Source organism: Tympanuchus pallidicinctus, unplaced genomic scaffold (assembly GCF_026119805.1).
Source record: "Tympanuchus pallidicinctus isolate F22 unplaced genomic scaffold, pur_lepc_1.0 scaffold1, whole genome shotgun sequence".
Classification (NCBI taxonomy): domain Eukaryota; kingdom Metazoa; phylum Chordata; class Aves; order Galliformes; family Phasianidae; genus Tympanuchus; species Tympanuchus pallidicinctus.
Window position 1 is genome coordinate 84901936 of NW_026294618.1, and position 22274 is coordinate 84924209.

Consider the following 22274-nt stretch of genomic DNA (forward strand, 5'->3'; position numbering starts at 1 on the left):
CCAACCCAGGTTTTGACAGACAATTTATCAGTCTAGTCTAACATCTAACTTCTGTTGCAGCAATGCCCGTCTTGAATAAAAGCAGGTAAGCTAGTGGGGGTGAGCTCTTTCCCAGCCTAATGCATCCCAGATGATTCTTGCCTGGGCATATTGCATATCTCTATAATCTGAGCCAGGCTGGCAACTGTGCTTTGCTCTCCTCTGCTTTTGTCAAAGCCAAATGTCATCTGAGGTGCTCAGCACCCGATGGGTCTGGCTCTCTGGCTCTAGGGTGGTGCAGAATATGACTGAGAAAGAAAAACCCCATGAGAGTCACTTGGTTTTGCCCTTATTCATAAGGGGATTGCTCTCTTGGTTTAGCAGAACCATCCTCAGCAGGTATGTGTGGGAAGGCAGTCAGGCAGAGTCTTTAAGTGACCCTATTTTGTGTAAAGCCACATCCAGAGCAGCAATTTCTCTCTCCCTTCCTCCTTTTCACATCTCTGCTGCCTGACAGAGGAAAAACTTGTACTTAAAGAAATCCGTGGCTTATGCAAAAGAGAACATTTAAATAGGAAGGAGGTTAGCAGAAAATTTCTTGCTGAAACTTGAAACTATACTGAAACATTAGATCTAATATCCTAGAGTTGTTGTGTTGTTGTTCTCTTCATGAGCTGATTTATTTACATTAAGCCTCTGACTAGAGACATGCATTTTGGTTCAGACTGTAAATTGTTCCATGTGCCCTCTCCCCCCTCTTTCAATCCCCATGGCCCAGAAAAATTAGGACGTGTTTGTAAAGGTGCTGTTTTTTTCCTTGGCCCATGTGCTGGCTGGATGACTCATAAACCAAACATTGATAATATCAGTTGGCAGTTATTTAAACCTGAGGTTTCAGGTTAAGGAGTAACAATGAATGCAAATCTAGCTGGTGAGAGACTTGGTTTGTAATGGCTGCATGTGCGTTAGCACTTGAAACTTTTGAAGGATTGTACCCACAAACCCTGTGGCACAAACTCTTAAGATGCAGTGTAGGGTATCCATTCTAGGGTGTCTGTGCTGATGATGTGGGGGTGCATCTCCTTCTCAGATATCTCCCTGCTAAACTGCAGCCCCTTCCTGGGTTCCACACAGAGGATTCCCGTGCTTCTCTGTGCAAACCACTTGCTGATAGCCGAGGATTGCTGGTCACTTGTGATGGAGTGGGTTATCCCTCAGAGAGTAAACTATTTGTAGAATAGCATAAAAGGATTTGTGTTGCTTCTGTACCTTGAGTTAGTTAAAATGTGCCTGAGAATGTTCCCATGTGCTGGGACATGGCCCTCTTGGCCCATGGGCTGCTGGAGCACTTGGGGGAGACAGGCCATCTGCAGTAAACAGATTGCATGCAGCCACCCAATTTCACAGGCCAAGAGATGTTACAAACATGGAGCATTTTGAGGGCAGTTATACACAGTTCTTAGAAATATGCACTGACGGATTTCATTCACTGATATAGACATAGTCTAAGAACTGGTCTCATTATTTCAACACAACAATAGCAACTATGATGTCATAAATGTTTGCATTTAGAAAATGCCCGACTTTGTCAGGGGCAGAATGACCACTGGCTCCTCTCACTGACTTTCTCACTGTGAATGGGCAGGTGTCTTGAGAGCCTTTTGCTCCCAGTTCTTTCCCATGGTTTTTCCCATGTACTGCCCAAAGAACTGCCTTGCTGCTGCTGCTGCTTTTCTCTCTTGTGGTATGGATAATAACTGGTACCGACTGGAGAGCGAGGAAGATCTCAGTAAGCCTTACTCTGGGGTAGTGAAACAGCAGTGAATGTGCAAAGTAAGCCAGCAGCAGAAGGGTGATAGCTCATTTCTTATCCAGTCGTGTAGTGGGTGACAGGAGATGGAAGAGTTTCTGGGATACATCCTTTTATACTTAGAGAAAAGTCTCCGTTTCTATATCCAACACTTATCCCCACGCTCTGACCCCAGGAGTTTAGAAATACTTTGGTGTTTTTTTGTTTTATTTTGTTTTGTTTTTGTCCCCAGAGAAACCTGAAAAAACACTTAAATTTATAGCAAGACAACTTGAATAGTGAAGTACTTTGACACTTTCTAGTGAGTAATTTTTCCTAGCAGATCAATGCATATTGCTAATATTGCTACTATGGACAACAACAACAGCAAATAAAAATCACATTTAAAATGAAGTGATATTCTGTCTGTTGATATGTTGGTAAGATATGTTGATGTTAAATGGATGACCTCCTATAATGATTTTTAAATAATTTTTTTTGTTGATCAAAGCAGGAATTGCGGGCATTTTATTTTTTTGGCTTTGGACGTTCTGGTCAGAAGTGTGGGATGATATTGAGAAGAATGGGTCATCTACCTGTGGACCTTCTCCTGCATCTGTGGCTTGTTAGCCTACATCACTTGCTAGAGCTGATTGCATTGTATTACCTACCTTGCACTGAGTAGTATGTTCTTTCAGGAGGAAAAGACTTTATCATGTCAACACGTATTGCCTTTGGGCTTAGTCTTTACTGGGGATATGAAACTACTTAAAATTCTGGAAACATTTGTGAACAAGGCATATAAACACATTAAAACATCCTTGAACAATTTACAAATAGTTTAATTAGTGTTTGGAATAGCTTACCTTTAGCAAATTTAATAGCCAGCTAAAACTTTGGTGTTTGAAACTCAGTTCAGTGCCAAACTGCGAATTAATTTTGATCATCAAATCTCCCATTGTGTGCTCACAGCTCGTCAGAAGCTTCATGAAAGATTCATAATTCCCAGGAATAGGAAATTCTCAGAAAAGACTGCAGATGAATATTGGAAGTAATAGGACAAAACTTAAATTTCAGCATGTCATGTTTATACAAGGCTAGTTCAGCTGATTCAGTTACAAACCATTCATTCCTGTTGTGTAAGCACAGCCCAACTCAGATACGAAAGTGGAGTTGTTTTTCTGAAACCCCATCCCACCGAACCTCGCAGCTGCATCTTTTTATCTTCCAGTGTGGTTTTGGACAGCCATAAATAGAAAGCATACAGACCTCCATCTCTAGTTGCTAGTTGTAACCTAGCAATGGCTGTAAAAGACCGCAGAACCTGTGTATAGCTGAATCTCATGAGTTCCTCCATATTATCTACTTTGCATTGTGTATTCATGGTGCTTTCAGTTTTTTTTCCTGAAACTGATCTTGCCAGTGTCACCTTGCAGGAAAAAAAAAACCACATCACCTGAAAGCAGGGAGACAAAGTCTCTCATCAAAGTTCCCTGCATCTAATTTGAAAATGAAATACTTTGTATGTTTTTATAACTTGTGAGGAAAAGCAATTCTTCTTAAGGACTTCATAAAACTCTGCAGTCCTCTGACTGCGTAACAATCAGTAAAAGAGGGATAAGCCTTATTGACCTGAGGGGTGATCAAAGTTACTTATCTAATTAAAGATCAACTGGCTGAGTTCTATTACATGGAATAAACAATAAGAACGTGTTCAACCCAATGCTTTGAACAAATGATATTGTGTTTTCTCCCCACTACAGCATCAAAAAGTTATGTTGTAACCTCCGCTTCCCCTTCTGAAGTGTTTTGCTCTGATTTTGTGTGCTATGCATTTAATTAGTAGGGCATCCTACATATGTGGTGGGAAGAAAGTTTTTGTATGACCCATATTTAACTTATGGAAGTTAGAGCTGTATGCAGTTAGTCTCTATACTGTGTGACTGTGACAACAACACTGAGTCAGTACAGTACATAGTGTATTTCAGTGATACTGTGTACAGGTGTTTGGATAGCAAAGGATTTACTCGAACTGGGAGAAGTTATTTTCCCCAAGATTTGTACTTTTTTTTTTTTTAGTAGTTTTCCATTCATGTACATCCCAATACTCAAGCATAGGAAAATAGGAGAGGGAGTCAAGTTATGGAGAGAGAGTTCAGTGCTTATGTTTGGCTTGACAGATACTATGTTCTTATAAGCCTAATTTCTAAACAAAAGGAGGCTGGAGACGTTTGGATAAACAACTGATGATGTCTGAAGTTTAATTAATCCTGTCCGTTAATCTGTTTCTGTACCTCTGATGCAACTACCTCTGTATGTTCTTCCAAAACATTTCTACTGTCTCCTTTTCAAGAGCTATTTTATTAGAAATGTCCTTAAGCAGTGAGTCAGTGTTTACCAAAACACTCCTAAATAGCTATCATCTCGTGGTGTGTAAATATCACTGCTCAATTTACATGTGCTGCTGCTGCTGATAACTTGCTTTATTTTGCTATTTCAGACATTTTTCTTGATTTTCTATTGCTCTTTCTTGGGGAGCAGGTTATGAAACCTTCCTTGCAAGATCCACATGCTAGTTACCTGGGTATTCAGAAATTAATGGTGATAATACTTGAAATAAAGCTTTCAAATTCTTTAGTGTTTTCAATTTGTATTTATAACTAGATTTTTAAGTTGCTTTTTCCTTCAAATAACACACTGCCATTTCTTTCTGCTTTTACTACTAAATGTCAGGAGTTGCACAGAGCTTGGATCTGTTCACAGGCAAACAATATTCCTGCAAGGACTGTTCTTCATTGTAATTCCAGATCTTGGATGGGAAGAGTCTTTCTTCATGGCTTTGAGCCCCTTAAGTTGCTTTTGTTTCCTTTGTTGAAAGCCACTTCTGGAAAGCTGTCTGTTTGTTCTCCTGGCCTGGCTAGCAGTGAAGCTGAATCAGGGTGCAGCTGTTCACAAGTTTAAATAGGCAAAAAAATCATTTTATTTTTAATAAAAGTAAATCTCAAAGACTGCTGCTCCTCTGCCTAGCTACTGTGTTATACGAGCAGTAGATGTTGCCTGGAAGTTGTAGGACTTCTGAGTCAATGGATGGGGTTATTGTGATAATGTGGAACTGGCTTCAGAGCAGCCTTTGGACAGAATCTCCCTGGCCCAGATTATTTTTTTCTGCTTGGGGAGGCACAGAGGAGAAGGAAAGGGCATGAGATAAAGGACAAACAGGTGGAGTCAAGTAGCATGTAACAGAATTTTGTTTGGCCCAGTAACAAAAATGTAAACCAGAAGACTCTCCTGAACACTCTGTCAATGCTATTTTTGCCTGCAAGAGGTCAGGTACTGGAGCAGCATCCAGTCTGTACAAGCAGCTAAAATACATTTCCTATAACAATTGAAGTAAAAAGAGAAGTGGAGCTTGCCCAAATAAGTGCTAAAATCTACAATCAGGGAGTGAGGTGGGCAAAGAGGACCAGAATGAGAAATGAGCTGGTTGATGATTGAGATGTATGTACTGGGACCGCAGTAAACCAGAATGCCATGAAACACACAAGAATGAACAGTTTTAACAGCAGAATACACCAGTGTTGTGTTTAGCAGATGTCTGCTCAGCATTTATACTACCACCTGCAAATTTACCACCAATGTAAAATTTGAGAGGAGATGAAAGGATGGTGCCACTAAGTGCCCTTTTTAGGAAAATAAGACTAAAATTGAGTTATTTGCATCTATTTAATGTAATTTCCAAAATGTATTGGATGTCTTGGATGACAATCTGAGACAAAAGATTAAATCCAACTTTTAAGCCTGAGAAATGATAATTCTATTTCTTCTGAACTTTTCTAGCTCCACATTGTACCTGTTGTTACAGCTCTGAACACCATGACTTGACTGAACTCTGCGTCAGTGGGGTGACTTCTGTTGACTTGAGTGAGGTTTCTGTAGGAGCGTGCCAAATTGTCTCAGTATCTTTCTAATGTTAATTTTAAGGTCAGCTTCAGTAAGATTGCTTGACAAGAACCAAGACCTTATCCAACAATTTTTAAACAGGCATCAACTTAGATTTTGATCAGTTTCTATCCTCTCATATTACCTGGAGTAATCCTGAGGGAGTTTTCTACTCCATATCTGTGAATGCTGTGACTTGTACTTAAAGATTCTTTTACTCTGTGAAATAATTTATTGAGATATCATCCATATTGGAGAGATCACAGATCAGAAGTAGTCTGACAAAAATGTTTGGCAAGCCATGTTTGCTTGAAGATATGTCAAGAGACTAAGAGAATGATTTAAAAAAAAACTCTTACTGTAAGGACTAAAACAATTGTTCTTCTGAAGTTTCTAAGTAGTTTCTGTAAGTTATTCATTTAATGTCTTCAAAGGTTTAAGGAATTACATATATTCCTCAGTATAGCAAATCTCGTAATACTGCTAAATGAATTCCAAACAAATCCTTCCTATATTTCCACATTTCAATATGTTAAGATGATAGCTAACATACAATGATGTATAGTTAGTTTTCTGGTTAGTTTACCTCTAAGAGATGTGCTGGCATGAAATTTAAACAGTAGCAAATGCTAATAGCCTAGATGCAGAGTTTTACTGTTGAAAAATTATGGACGATCCTGGTAACTCAGTCTGTACTTGTATGCACCTGAATTTAGGTGTCACCTGAAATTATAAAGGGCTCTGAGTTCTCTCAAGATAATTACCCAAGTGCTACTAAACTTGCGTTGCCTAGATTCAGTGCAACAAACCTTGATGTGTGTGGTCACACTTAAAAAGACTTCTGCAGTTCATCAAGAAGCCAAGGCTTTGGTCATGTGTCCTCAGATGACTGATTAGGTAATATTTGTACAGCTCTACAAGAAAAAAAGAGTTTGCATGGAGAACTATATGAATATTAGATTTTATGGTTATTAATAATCTTTTCCTGATGAAAGTAGCCTGTTATATTGTTACATTTACTGTTGATTGTACCCTGATCTACTATTGAGGAGTTCTCTCCTCACGGTGTCTGAGGGCCTCCTGTTTCTTTAGAGATCCTGAAAAGTGGGAACAAAGTGGTCCTCCTTTTAACGGGAGGAACTGACACTAGGTGCTGTGTTGAGTCTAGTCTCTTCACCCTGTGCTGCGAGGGGCAGAGCGTCTGCTGGCCATGTGTCTGCTGGTGGCTTTCTAGGGAGCAACACTTATGCCAGGGCCACTCTGTCACCTGTCTTGCCTTGGAACCAGGCTTTTTTCTCCTGTTTCAATAGGCTTCAGTTTAATTCGGGTGGCAAGTGTTTACAGATTATATCCTCTACTTAATAAGGCTTCTGTGACAGCTGTTTTGTCCAACTTACCATCCTGATGTAAATGTTTTCACCCAATGGTCCTTGGATACCTACTAATATACTACACTTTCTCATGGATTTGCTGATTGTTGTTTATTTTCCTGAGATGTTTGCTGGATTCATAAAGCACAATTTTTTCCACTCTACTTCTGTTTCAGGGTAATGTTTAATCCATGACCCAAAACAGCTTTTTAATTCTCTTGATTATAATAAATTGCTAAATGGAAAGTAATGGAACTAAGCTCCTAAGCTCGATGAGCTTTTGTTTTGAGGTTGAACAGTGAATCTTAGAAAGCTTGTTTTTCACTTGCCCTGAAACCTTCCCCTCCTGCCTCCCTTCTTTCATGCCAATAAAAGGTAACCAGAGACAGATGGGGGCTCACTTTCTGCGTCCTTTCAATGGGAGCGTCCTCTGAATGCCTCTTTCATGTACCTGCAGAGTTCCTGCTCTGCTCCCTGCCGCGGCCGAGGTTCTCAGAGGTTCAATAGGTTTTCATTGCCCGCATTTCTGGTCTGAAACAGACTGAGAGAAATGAGCACTAAGTAAACGTGCTGGCAGCCATGCCAGCATCAGCATTCCTGCCTGCTGTGCTTGTGCTGGCTGTGGAGCTCTGCAGCAGGGGTACTATGGCCCCAGCTCCTGCATACCCAGCTGTGGGGTGTTGGATGTAGTGGCTGAGGATGGAGGTGAGGCGAAGCAAGGAGTGGAGACTCTGATTTTTATGAGGCCGTTTATTCTTTCTATAACAAGTGTGTAGTGCCTTATTGATGCTGAATGGGAATTTAACACAGTGATAAAGTAAAACTGCAAACTTACCAAGTCTGTTTTCAGCTGCCTTTGTTCTGTACTTCTAAACATCTGCAAAAAATGTGTTCTGTGACACTCAGACACTTCTGTGAATGCGCACATGGTCATATTCAGCACCTTCTGCAGAGGGCTGATTGGCCTGCTGCAGCTGATTGAAGTCAGTAGAAAATAAATGTGTTATTCTCTCCCTACCAGGCCTTGTGCATGTGAGGTTGGTGTTTGCAGGCTTTTGGATGAAAACAGAAGTTTCTTTTCATTTTTCTATCATAAACATTCTACCAACATTCTGTTGTGGTTTACAGAATGAGATTTAGAAAACACTAACATTTGATAACACAGAATTTTGCATCTGGTGTTTTTATTAGCTAAGACAAACTCCAAACCCCCCTAAATGCACAGCTTGCAGTGGAAGTTACATGTGAAAGGATTGTGCATTCATAACTTGTTAATAACAGGATCAGAGCATTGTCTGTTGAAGCAAGTGAAAGAACCTGAACTGCATGAATTAGGGCTTTGTTTCTACAAACACCTAGGCATTGTGTAGACAGGAAAGTTTTCCCTCTACCAGAATAACCCTACTCCATACCACACGTAGGCATTCTTACAGACTTAAGACCTTACCAAGTAAAGACATCTTTATTCAAGAATGAGAATGTGCAATCAAGGATGTATCTTGCTGTAAATATAGGTTATGCAATCCTTCCACCTCCCTTCTACTTGTCTAGCTCTTCCTGAGCTGGAGACATTACTTTTATCCCAGCTGCTTATTCAAGATCTTTTGATGATTATTGTGTTCCTTTATGCTATGGGGGATGCTTTTCTCTTATCTCTGCTATGCAACTAACTTGAGTGATATTCCCCTTCCTGTCTCAGTCCAGCTGAGCTGCTGGCCCATGTTCAGGACTTCTTGATGCATCTCAGCATTAGTTAGGTAAATACTAGCATGGATGGCCAGAATAGAACTGTGGTGATGGTGTTGATTTCTCAGCCTAACATGTGTGATGGTAGGAAGCAAATGACAACAGGTAAAAAGACTTGTGACTGGATCATCAATGTAGAATTATGGTGATATTGGAAAGCCTTCTCCAGCCTGCGAGATTCTAAATCTAACCATCAACTTGACCAACCATCAACTTGGCCTACCAAGTGCTGTCACTAAACCATGTCCCTTAGTGCCAGTATGACTTTGCTGCTCCTTGGAGAAGTTAATGAAGGAGGAGTTGGGAAGAGTTGCAAGGCCTTCAGATAGACCGTTTACTGCTTGTGCAGCAAGCAGCCGAGGGCTCTGCAGCAGTCCTGTGCTACTCACAGGCTGGCATACCTTAAAATTAGGTTGACAGCAGCCACAAGCTCTGGTAAATGAGGACTTTCTCTTCCCCCCTTTTTATTGTTGCAAATACTTATTACCACTGTCTTTTTCTTTTCTTTATTTATTTTTACTCCCGGTTGATGCTGCTATTCTAATTTTTAGAAATTATTTTCAGGAGTTTTGGAAGTAGCAGTTTGTCAGCTTATTGAAATGAAGGGCCATCCATACACCCTGATCAAAGCAAGAAGCATGAAATCTCATGTGTTGCACTTTGGAGAACATCAACAATGAAGCTAACCTTTCACCCTTTACTTTCTTTTAACCCTAATTTTGAAAGACAGTAGCAAACCATTCAGCTAACTTCTTAAGTGCAAGAATATTCAGGCTAGCTCGATTGTGATGCCTTTTCGACTTCTTTTCAAATGAGTGGGAGAGCTGGCGGTAATGCATACAAATACAGAGGCTGGTAAGTTCATTACTTTGAGTTTCTGGTGTCGTGGCAGTAGTGAACTGGTTAAAAGGTTGGCTTTAAAGTGGTCACAATTAGGCTTCAAAGTTAACACCCCACCCCACTGAGATGAATGGGAGCAGTTGACGTTTCTTAGTGCTATTGTTTCAGTCTGGCTTGTTACAGCTTCTAAAATAAGACAACAGTACATCTGTTTACATTCTGCTTCCGCAAACCCAGATGGGCTAGAAACTTCATTGTTTTTCAAGTGGAAGCTCAGATTCGGGAGAATACAGCAATATCCACAGGGTATCTGTAGGAAGAAGAGCTGAAAGCCTTCTTAATCACAGACATCTCTCCCTTCCCTGTAAATTTCTATTGTCCAGGACAAATCTGTAAATCACTGGGGGGAAAAGTAAAGCCATGTATATTTGAAGTACTTTTTACTTACTACATGACAGACACACAATAGCTTCTCAACAAGTCGCTAACATGCCGATTTTCTGAAATGGGTGCAGGGTTTTGAACTTTTTCTGTCAGTGGTAAAGGTCCTGGGCTCACTGAATGTGGTAGCTTCACTTAACCTCTCCTAATAAAAAAAACTTGTTTTGTCTTCAGAGAACTGAAGAACTGAGGGTTTCAGTCAGGAGCTGTTGAGACCAGGTGATACTTTCTGTGTTCACGTGGGCAGACAGCAAGTGAAAAAATGAAAAAAAAATGAAAGATACGTTTTATGTATTCCTGATTCATTAACTAGACAGTTACATTAGCTTAAGAAAGACCTTAGGAGCTGAGATGGATGAACAAAGGTGCAAGCAGGGCTGGGATTTGGTGCAGATGGTCTATTACTGCATGCCTCAGTTCATGTTGGGAGTACACTCTGTCCTCTCTGACTCTTGTTGCAGGGTCTGCACGGTGGCAAACTGCCCTCGGTAGCAGCCAGAACCCTATGAGAGCTTCTCTGATAAAGGCAGACCATTAGATATGCTTAGGCTGTAGATTGAAACCAGCTGTGAATCTGTCGGAAAGATATTCCTCATTGTGCCTTCATCAGGGTGGAAAGTTTGTCGCTCCTTCTGTGCAGATATATTTTGGGCTTCGTTGCTCTAACTGTGCAAATCCCAGAGCCTGCCAGAGATAAGGGCTGTTCAGCATGCAGTCTCCTGTTGTACCCTGGCACTGAGACCCTGCCTGCCTTTTGCCTGTGGACAATACAGCTTGTGCTTCAGAAGGGACACTGTGGGCTCTTCCAAATAGCCTCCCAGATTTCAACCGTGTTGTGCAGTTAAGCATGCCATCTGTGGTTGGGCTTGTGGAGCTCCCTGCCTGTCGTGCAGGAGGATGGAGGATTTCCAGTTATTAGGAGGACCAAATACAGAAGGAAACAAGTTTTCCTGGTACATATTCCATGTGCAAGTTGAACAAAAAAACGGCCTTTTCTGATATTTGTAGTAGAGGAGTGTGCAGTCTGCAAACACTGAGGAACAGTGTTGAATAAAAGCAAGGGCTTTTCCGCTGTTGTAATGATGATCATTTTGGTGGTGTTGGAGGAAAGTGTGACAAAAGACAAGAGGAGTATTTATTTCGAAAAGTTCTCTCATGAGTTTTTATCCTTCTATCTAAAAACATTGCTTCATAACTAAGATAACATTAAAACATGCTGGAGAAATCCTAGTCCAGTGTGATGGAAAAGCTACAATGTGGAGCAAGAGTCACTCCATATAGTTACAGGAGGTAAGGTGCGCTATTCAGACAAATGGCACAGAAAAATGGAATCAAATACACATTTGGTATAAATTTCCACTTTCCAATTCTCTCGGTCATTTCTTATTCTAAAGAGGATCATTAAGGTGTTATCTAGACATGAGTTACACATCTTGTTGAAGAGAGTAGATATGCTATTTTACCTTTCAAATGCAATCAGAAATCACTTCTATAAAGTTACATTGGCGGAACTTGGGGAAGTTAGACGCATTGGCCAGTTCTGTACACTAATTGGCCTATTCCCCTGCATCACAACAGTGTTGTGTGATAACTGTGTGTCCAGAAGCTCCAACTGCCCTTTATTTTTTTTTTTTAACATTGTGCTTTTTTTTTTTCCTCCTTCTTCCGTTAGGCCTTCGATTTGGTGGGTTTTTTTATTATTTTATTTTTATTTTTATTTTTTTTTTGAGTAAATTCTGTATTTCCAATTTGTGCTGTTTCGTTTGTCAATTTATAGCTGGTGTTTCTGCTACTGCTAATCTCTTTGCTGGTCAGAGCTAGCTCACAAACTGGTAATTACCACTGAGCAGCAGAATCCTAGTTCTCTTTGAGCAGCTTGATGTGTTGAGGCTATTGCTGAACCCTAGAAAAGAAGGAAAGATACAAGCCAGTCCCTTGTGTAATTCTTGTGAAAAAAGGCCCACAGAAGGCAGTGAACTGAAACAAAATTTTTCAATTAATGGACAGTAAATAATGAATTTGCTTCCCAAAATACTCTCAAAGATTTGTTTTTATTTATTAGAATTTCTTCTAAAAGAAATCTGAAAGAAAAAGTATCACTTATTACTTACAGCTTATGAAAAAAGTTGTTGAATACCCAAGTATTACATACGATTAAATTCTTGTCATTTTTTTTTTTCTTCTGAAGTTCTAATTATGACAGTGGTGCAGAAAGATTATTATTATTATTATTTTCCTTCTTTCTCTCCTTCCTTTTTTCATACTAGACAGTGAAAATAGATTAATCTAACAGCTTTTACATTGTGATCTGTGGACCAGAGCTGGATTATAAGACTTTTTATTTCAGCAGTTTTGTTGTTAAAGAACTGACATTTCCTTCTACTTCTGGACACACTTTTTCATTTTCTGAATGAGTACACTTAAAGTAGAGAATACTAATCAAGTGTATCCATTTTTATGTCCAGCTTAACATTTACCTTAAAACAAAAATGACAACAGAACTGCAGAGGTAACAATTCCACTGAAAGATGGAGTCATCTGAGGAAGACAAAAGTGGCAATAGTCAGGAAAAGAAATCTGGGACATCCGTGCTTTGGGCATTCAGTAAGGATGAGGAAGCAGCACCAGGTAAATCGTAACAGAGTATTGGCTCTGAATGTATGAATTTTGATCTCAGTGGAACTGTTTTGGCTTACAGTTCAAATCACAGGTTCTGGTTCGTGGCAGGGGCTAACAAACCAAGTAATGAACAATTATGATTGAAGTAGATAAGTGAACTGAGTGAACTGAGTAGATAAGTGAACTGAGCTGCTGCAACACACTAAGTTTTTTGTTTCCATATTGTGTGTCATGGTTTTACTATTTTAATGCTTCATTTTTGTGTAGTTTGGAGGTGGTTGTGTACGTGACCAGATTCACTCCCCACTGGGATATAGGCCAAGATTTTCAAAGCAATTGTTTATTTTGAGTGCCTCTATTTTTTTAAAGGTCCCAAACTGACAAGTTTCAGAGAAGGCTGTAAAGAAAGGCAGAACACAAATCTAAATCATCTCGGTTTTCTGTGATGCGTCAATATAGGAAGGAAAAATGAAAGTAAAAAAGAACGTAGTCAAAATCCTTGTTCTCTTTCCATAATTTGAGTGTCTGATCCCTTGCTTGGTGAACTGGGGCCAGCAGATTTGGGCACAGTGGTACTGGTGCTCAGAGCATGTACCCTGCTGCAGAGCCAGCAGCCCCAGCTCTGTGCTTCTGCTGTTACCTTCCCACTACTCCGGGGCTTTATCTGAGTTTTCATTGTAATCTTAAGATGGTGGCGAGGTCAGGGCTCACTGCACCCTATGGGCAATAGAAGTAACAGATACATAACCTGTGCTATAGGAAGTATATAACCAGTGCATTCCAATTTTCTGGAGCTGGCCAAGGCAAGAGGACAGGCTTTTAAATGGTGCCATGAGCACAGGTATTGCTATTTGTCTTAGTCTCACCTTTTCCCTCATGTTCCTGTTTCCGATATAGAGCAGGACTATTTGTGTTGCAGAATAAAGTTCATTTGAAAGAAATACTGGTGCTGAATTTAACAACAACAACAAAAAGATCCTAGAAGCATGCTTATAGGTTCTAGCTTTTGAATGCCTATTTTTTAGGACTAGAGGTCAGCTGACATAACTCCTTTAAAAATGCACGTTGAATTCAAGAGAAGAAAATAAAGAAGTGTAAGCTGTGAAGACTTAATTGTTAAAAGTGCAACAATAGCTTACAAACAGGCTGCAAAGCCTGATCTCACAGCTGGAGGAAGGGATACTTATTAATAGTTGCAAGGAGCAGGAGGATAGGGCCAGAAACAGGCAGCTGGCAATATAAAAGGAAGCCTTGTAACAGAAAACCTTTGCCAAAACGCCCTTACTGAACAATTCGTTGCAGAGCCAGCATCACAGGAGCACCATGATAATTCAGTGTGAACGTGATGTAATCACCAGGCTTCAGTATTTTACAAGCTGATGTGTCCTCTGAACCTGCTGAGGATGAATACCTGTTATGCTGGGAGATGGCAGGGGGTTGTTTCTGTGCAGATTTCATGCGGGCTCTAATTCTTTCACACCTCAATTTAAGCACAACTCTATGTGTTGTAAGTCCAGGGGGTTACTGTATGGGAGATAAAGGTCTGGAGCACAAGCACAAGTCTTATGAGAAGAAATTGAGGAAATTGGGATTGTTCAGTCTGGAGAAGAGGAGACTCAGAGAAGTCTCTACAGCTGCCTGAAAGGAGGTTGTAGTAAGGTGGGGATTGGCCTCCTTTCCCATGTAACAGCGACAGGACAAGAGGAAACGGCCTCAAGTTGCACCAGGGAAGGTTCAGGTTGGGTACTGAGAAACATTTCTTCTCCAAAAGAGCGGTAAGGTATTGGAACAGGCTGCCCATGAACGTGATGGAGTCACTGCCCTTGGAGGTGTTCAAGAACTATATGGATGTGGCACTGAGGGACATGGTTTAGTGGGGATGGTTTGATGGTTGGACCTAGATGATGTTAGAGATCTTTTCCAGCCTTAATGATTTTATAATTCTATATAACAGAGGATCCCTCCCTGTCACTCCATCTCCCAGCATAGCTGTGCCCAGTATTTTGCAGGGACCAGTGGTTTATGGCAGATCCAGACTGAGATATCCCTTAAAAGAAGTCCTTAGGTAACTGCAACAAATATGAGAATCTAGGAAAGCCTTGGGACCCTCAGAAGTGCTTCAGTGCTGGGGAAGTTTTGATTTCATTTCAAAGAATGTATCCATTAAATTGCTTTAGTGCTGACTCCCCTTCTTGTGTCGTGCTAGCTCTGTGTGAGATCTGACATTGTTCTCCTCCATTTAGTAACAAGAATTCTGCTGGAAGGGGGAGAGGAAATCTAAACAAAAATTGGAGCCTGATTTTCTTTTTTTCTTTTAAACATCATACAGGCTTAATCTAGGCTGCCTGTGCCAGTCATAATCCCTCCTTTCAAGTTTGTCCTTTCCATGTGGGTCAATGGCAACTCAATGCCTGATGCATCAAATCCAGAAACTTGCTGAGGCTGCCAGTATCCCTGGCGGCATCACAGAGTGCAGATGACACTTACTGTGACTGTGATAGCATGTACTCTCAGGGTCAGTCTTTGCTGTAGATATGATATTTGTGTGTCTCTGCTGTAGGGGTTGCACTGATAAAAAGCATGTTTGCCTTCACCTTAGTTTTAACTGTCTTATCAGGTGGGTTTGTTTGTTTGCTGTTTTTGTTTTCTTAAGGAGGATGTTTTTCACACACACCCTTTAATTAACGAGGTAAGTATTTCCTTGCAGCTTTTCCTGTTTTCTCCATCATTATTGCCCTCTCTGAGCGGCACTGGTAAAATAGGAGTGGCATGTGAAGTGTGAGGTCAGGCAGGTTGCTCTGTTCAGATCTACTTTGGGCAATATAAGCTGTTAGCTGGTGGGATTTTGTCTCTGGCGTTCTTAACTTTTCCTGCACCATGCAGGAGAAATGTTTAAGGGCTTACCCTTTCACATACTCTGTAGGAATTCATCAATTCTAGCCATATAAAGGGAATGATTGCAACTGCAACCATTAATAATTTCTAGGTTAATAATCCTTTGTAATGGATTTTGTAGAAAATTATCAGAAGGAAAAGCAAGGGCAAATGTTCTTTGTTGCAACCCACAATAAGGTGAACATGTATGGTTTTCTTATCTAAGCCAAACTGGCATGTAGCACAAAGATAGAGAATCCCACATCTTATCCTGTACATTATGTATTTATTTTTTCTGTTGGTGCAGCCTAAAGTGTGGTAACATTGGCTCCTTCTGCTCAGATGTGTTCTTAGAAAGAAAGGGCTCCTTTACTATCTTGCCTCCCACCCATTAAAGATAACTCACTGCTTAATTCTGTGTTTAGAAGAGGTACTTCATAATCAGATATGTCCATCAGAGCTTCCAATTTGGTTCCAAGAAAGATCTAGATTTCTAGGTGATTGAAAATTGGTGTTAGAAATGCTGTTAGTCATGCATCTGATCCACAGAAAACGTCACTTACAATAGAGGAAATATTCCAACTTCTTTGTTCTTTTTGCTCTGTTCAGACTTTGAGCATCCATTACTGTTATATCTCAGAAGAAATGCTTCCCTTCAGGACTTCCTCCTTATTTATTAGACTGTCTTGAGAAAAATGTGAATGGGGCTGAAATTGTGGTCCAACTGTTGGGAGTGCTCTTGCTGTGACGGGAGACGTGAGGTGATGCTGTGCTTCTTGAAACAGCAAGTCTGCTGCTTCCAGTGGCTGAGGCACGTTCCAAGCGTGCTGAGGTCCGGATCCCTTTTCTGAGTTCGGCAGCTCTGAAATTAACATTATCTCTCTGCCTTTCCTTTACTGGAATTTTTACTCCGTTTTAGGCATTAGTTTCCTTCATGTATTTTTTTGTCATTACAATTACTAAAAAATGTAACTAGTTTGGGTTATCCACCTAAATACCTTAACAGACATCCTGTGATACTTGCCTTTTTCTTTCTTCTGTGAAGCCAGACTATGATTAATGAAAAGTTTCAAGAGATTTGTTTAATACTCTACTATTCAGATAACTTTCTTTTCTACTTTTCAGCATGTGCAACCTGTACAGCTTCCTCATGCTTTTGTTTTTTTTTAGATATTCTTCAGAATAGAAAATAACTTTTCTCCTGACTCGGACTTTGAATCCTTTGAAACAAAATCAAGATTGTTTGCCTGTGTTTAGCTCGTTGTACCATGGTTGTTTAAAAGAGATTTTTTTGTGTGTGTGTGTGGTCTAGGTTTTTAGATCAACAACCTAATTTTGATTTCCAATCTACAGCAGTATCACAAAATTGTAAGGTTGCAGCTCAGTCTGACCCTATCACAAAAGAAATTGTAATTACATTGGGTTTAGTGGTATTTTATAAATCATAGTGATTCATATAAGATATTTCTGAAATTAGGGTCTGTGAATGCAACTGTTCACTCTCCTGAGTTCTACAGAAGCAGAGAAGACAGAAAAACACAATGTGATGATTCAGTCACTGATTCCAAAACCGTGATTGAACACGATCACACTCATACATGACTACATATATGTCACATTTAGGTGCATTTGTGCTATTCTGTACTTGTTCTATTTCCTGTATTAATATGCATGCCATATAATGCACATCTATATACATATCTATTTAACATATAATAGAAATTAGACATAAAAATGCCTTGTGTAATTTGTGCTCTGACCTACAAGATTATGCCATATGAATGTTTACAGTGCAATTATTGAAGTTTCACTGTTCCTCTGCTGTGCTACTAAAGGATAGCTGCTCAAGAAAGCGCTCTGAGCTTTCCCAATCCAGACATGCCATCCGTAACCTTTCCAAAATGTGATGTCAATGAAACTGCAGCTGGTTAAAGGGCTATGTAGGGCAAAAAGTGGTATTAGTGGCTAATAAAGGCTAATTCTTTTGCAAGCAAAATTAGCTCGCTTCACTAGCTTGTTATGACTTGAAGTGTCTGGCCATTGAACTATGCATCTGGCTCATTTGTTGATCTCAAAGAGATCACACCCTGACTGACAGCTGTAGTGGACTGGAAGAAAGTAGCCCAAATGAGTAAGAACAAGAGGACTTCAGTTTGTGTGACTTTGGGACAGTAGCAATCCTGCAAACAGCCTTAATAAGCAGAAGAGAAGAATCTGACAAAGAATGTATGTGATATGGATCCTGGCTTAGGGCAGTAATTTTTCCTAAATGACTGGTTCCTAATGCTCAGCTTTGTTGCCTGGAGATGCTGCCTCCCAATCCCAGTATACACAACTACTGAAGAGACACAAATGTCCAGTAGCTGAATACAACAATCCCAAATAATCTCAAGGGGACTGATTTTGATTAAGTCCCAGAAATTCCTGTGATACTCTGTAGTAATTCAAACTGCACCAGAGTAGCCTAAGCTCTGTGGATGTGTATTTATTTCTAACTTGAGTTGTTTTGGGGTAAACACCACATCAGAGTGCATTTATTATCAAGTTCCTGTTACTGCACAATGTATCTGTACAGATTCTAAACCCCTTTATCAAAAAGGCTCATTTCCTTTTTTTTTCTTCTTAATCTCACATTGGTTTATCCAGAGCTGTTGTCCCTGACTTCCTTTAACTTGCTCTGCATCAAAGATCTTTTAGTGTCTTCTCTGCATCCTTTCTTTCCTTAGCACATACTTAGAAATGTCTGTGTATACACAAATACATGCGCGTGTTCATGCATATTTTAATCCATTTCTGCTTCAGTCCTGCAGCCTTCTGCCCGGTCAGATCAACCAAGGGCTCTTGGGAAAGTTTAGTGCTAGGGAGCACCAAAGCACATGTTCCTTTTGTACTTTGAGCGCTTCAGAAAAGTTTTAATGCCTCCTTTATTTGTGCAAAAATTGCTCAAACATTCCCAACTCTCTGATAATGCCACACAGACAAATGTTCATTAAGATGAGGACTGATTACTTTTTCACCATGGTATTTGCAGGTGATTTGAGACTCAGTGTTAATACAGGTCATTGAGATGGAAAGGTTGGTGATGCTGCCTTTTGTGCTGTTAAACCCTCAAACGTTGTTTCTGGATTACAAGTTTATAGACCATATTTTCATACTGATTTACATTCTTAAGTAAATTCTAGATCTCAAACTTTTCTTCATTATCAAACATAACTTGAGATAAAAAGAGACCTTGGACTAATGAATGAGTTTGGCTTCTGCAGTGTGCCTAGGACACTTTTTTTCTCTGGACCACAGACTCCTGAGAAGTGCTGCCACTGACATTCTGGCAGAGGCTGGAACAAGAAAAGGAAATCTCTCCAGAGGAGACCTGTAGGGTCGAACTCATCAGCCCCTAAGTAAGAGAAACCTACTCACCCATAAACGTGATGGCTGCAATTGGGCCTTTGCATCTGCATTGTTTTGTTCTGTGTTACATTTTTAGGATTGTGCCGTGGTTGGCAGCTTTGTTGCCCTGAGAGGCTAAGACATGATGAGAGTGGTATGAATGCTCTTTGTTTACTGAGGATTTCAGGAAACTATACAAGATGGAACTCCCAGGATTTTCTCACATCAGAAGAGACTTGTCTTGCAGAGAGAATGTAAAGTCTCTGATCCAGCCCTAGACAGAGACTTAAGCAATGTGTGGAGAGGAGAGAGGAGTTGAACGTATGGTGTTTAAGAAATGATAACTTTGCGTGTTTAAATGATAATGAGAAGAGAGATCTTGTGGCAACCCATTTGGTAGAAACAAGAACTGAAGCTAATGGATCCTGAACAAAACATGACAAGCAGTAAAGCATTTGCTGAGATAAGTTTATATCTAGGTTACAAGAGAAGTTGGTGCTGCAAAACCCTGTTTGTTTACAGTTACAGTGGCAGAAGTTCATCAACACTGTGACCACACTGAGGCTGCAGATGGCAATCACATCTGCTCTGATATCGAGTATGGAAGGATTAGTACCTGGTTAACTGAAAAGGCTAGTAGAGAACTTATGAAGACATTTTGATTTTTAATAAGAAATCAGAATAGTCTGTTTCTTGTTGGATCGGGAGTAAAAAAAAAATAGTAAATTAATGTAGGTTGTTGCCTGTTCCTGTTGCTGTTCCTGTTAGCTTTTACCATTTATCCTTCCCCTCGGTTTGTACCTTGTAACACAACAGATCTCCAGTGTGGAGTGTTGTAGATTACAATCTCTTTAATCTTTTTCTTGTTACAGGCTATACTGAAGCCAGTGTTACTACATTTTCCTCTTCTTTTCCTGCTGAAGAAATTCAGCTCTATACAAATATTCTTGAGTTTTATTTTTACTGCTATTCTTCACTTTTTTTGGTTCTTCTTCAGTACCTCCTTATCAAAGGCCATGCTCAGACCTTTATTTCTTGTACAGTATCCTTGCTTTGTCCTGCTGTAGATCTACATCTCAACTGTTTGTCACCAGCTTTTCTGTCTGTGGTATGGGAAGTTGTTTTGGTATAATAGAAACAAACAACACCCAAACAACAAACCACAGTGCTACACCAGCAGCCTGCAGTGGTGTAGTTGTCCCACTGTTGAACTGATAAAGCCAACAATGCTGAAGCATTCCTAGTTTTGTGCTTTGGACTCCTTCTCTGAGTTGGTTTCCTGATTTGTCTGATCAGCTTTGTGCTCTGAGAGCAACCGTTCTGCTGGTGAGAGTTACAGCAACTAGATCTCCATCTTTCCCTAGCATAGTCAAAGCAATAATGATGACTACCTCTGCCTGCATTTCCTTGGCAAGCTTCCAAGAAATATGTGTACTTAATTATAATTTGCTCTCTGTGGTTGGCAGGAATATCTTAGCTTTCAGTATTTCAGCAGTATCTCTACAACAGTTTTTAAGTCTTCACCTGTTCTCCTACATAACACGGTTACAATTGGGTTGAATATATGCAGCATTGATGATTGCATTTATTGTACATGCAGTGAATTCTCCTTTCATTTTCTGCTTCATCTGTCTGTTTTGACTTAAAAAGAGGAAAAAAACAAAACAAAACACTTCTACCACTTTCTTTTGGAAAAATAGTATCCACTTCCTTTGGAAATCTTTCACTCCTTCCTTGCCTGCGCATCTAGTGTGTCACGTTAAAGCTGTTACTGAGTTTTAGGCAGAGAAGCAGTTGTCTGTCAAATTGCTTCAAAAGAAACCACAAAATGAGCAGGTCATAAATCCAGAAGGAGCACAAGAGTGGGAATATGAGACCTGCAATATGTAATGTGACTCTTTCAGGCCAACCTCCCCTATTGCCACCCTGGTGCTAAATATACTACTGGTGTCCTTGCAAGAAACCAAATGCACGAGCTGGGAAAGGCAGTGGGCAGCATTAGTTTAGGGATTATTTCATTTCTGTAAATTTCCTTGATGATACACTAAAAAGAGAGTAGCTAAATTCTCCTAATTGTTTATTTGCGACTACGGTGGTGAGGTTTCACAAATATCAGATCATCTTAATCAAATGTTTAATTTTTAATCTAGCATTTTAATTTTTAAAGAGATTTTTGTTAAGAATTGTCTTTGTAAAAAAATCCAGATACTTATCTTGCTCTCCAGGAATTCCTATTTTAGATTAAGATAAGTGAAATCTGCATTTGCAGTTCATGAATAAGTGTTGTAAGGTAGGAAGGTTATTTCAAAGAGTTTAGCTTGCCTGTGGCATTTGTATTAGATAAGTGATAAGTCAACTCTATGTTGTATTGCATTTTACACAGCATGCAGATAACCAACCTAGTGAGTCCTGGAATGAACCTTTCCCTACTGTTGGTGAGGTGGTGTTTTGAACTTTCTAACTTCAGGAGTAAGGAAAAGAAATATTGAAAAACACAGATTTAGATTAACTTGAAATTAATTTAAAAAATTCATATGAATTCTTATTGTATATATAAAATTATATATAAAAATAGTAGGTGAACTTTGAAGTGCAGTTAGCAGCTTTTCCAGATTTCATGTTTTTCACTCATCTCTATTTTTCCTGTCCAGTTTAATGATTATGCTTTATTGTTTCCAAACTGAATTTTTAGGAAAATGTGTAATTTTTATGATTTTCTAGTTTGTACCTTTAGTGCTACTGATGCTGTACAGGAAGGCCATCCAGGGTTGTGATCAGCACCTCTTTAGAATCTTAAGCTTCCTTTTCACTGATGACAGAGACTCGCTTTGAGCTTTCACATCTAGCTCTCCTTTGAACTTGCAACAAATTCCCTCAAATACTTTGATATGGCATTGCAGCACACTTTTCATGATCTCTATCTTGCTGTTCAGCAAATAGTTCAAGTGTCTTCTTTCAGCTTTTTTTTTTTTTCCATAGAATTTTCTGGTTACTCCATTGGCAAATGAAGTATTTAATGGCTTCTAAAAATTAAATACAATTGTATCCACAATACTTGGATACAAGTTGATTGTGAAATTGGGTAGATTTTATTAATGTGACTTATTTCAGTGTTTTGAACATACAGTAAGTTTCACTAAGTTATCGTGAGTAACAGTTTTTATATCTTGTTTTTAAAAGACTTGTAGCCCCATCCCAATGCATGTGGATTCCTCATGTCTGAATTTGATGCTGATCCCAGGGCAAGGACCTGCAAGTGGTGCCACGCTGTGGGTCATGGCTTGCATGTG

The 22274-nt window shown here is 39.7% G+C and overlaps 1 long non-coding RNA gene across 1 annotated transcript in view; it reads left to right on the forward strand.

Annotated features, from left to right (window-relative positions):
* LOC128089317 (uncharacterized) overlaps positions 1–22274 on the forward strand; it is a 287883-nt gene that overhangs the window by 63920 nt on the left and 201689 nt on the right. The window lies entirely within an intron of this gene.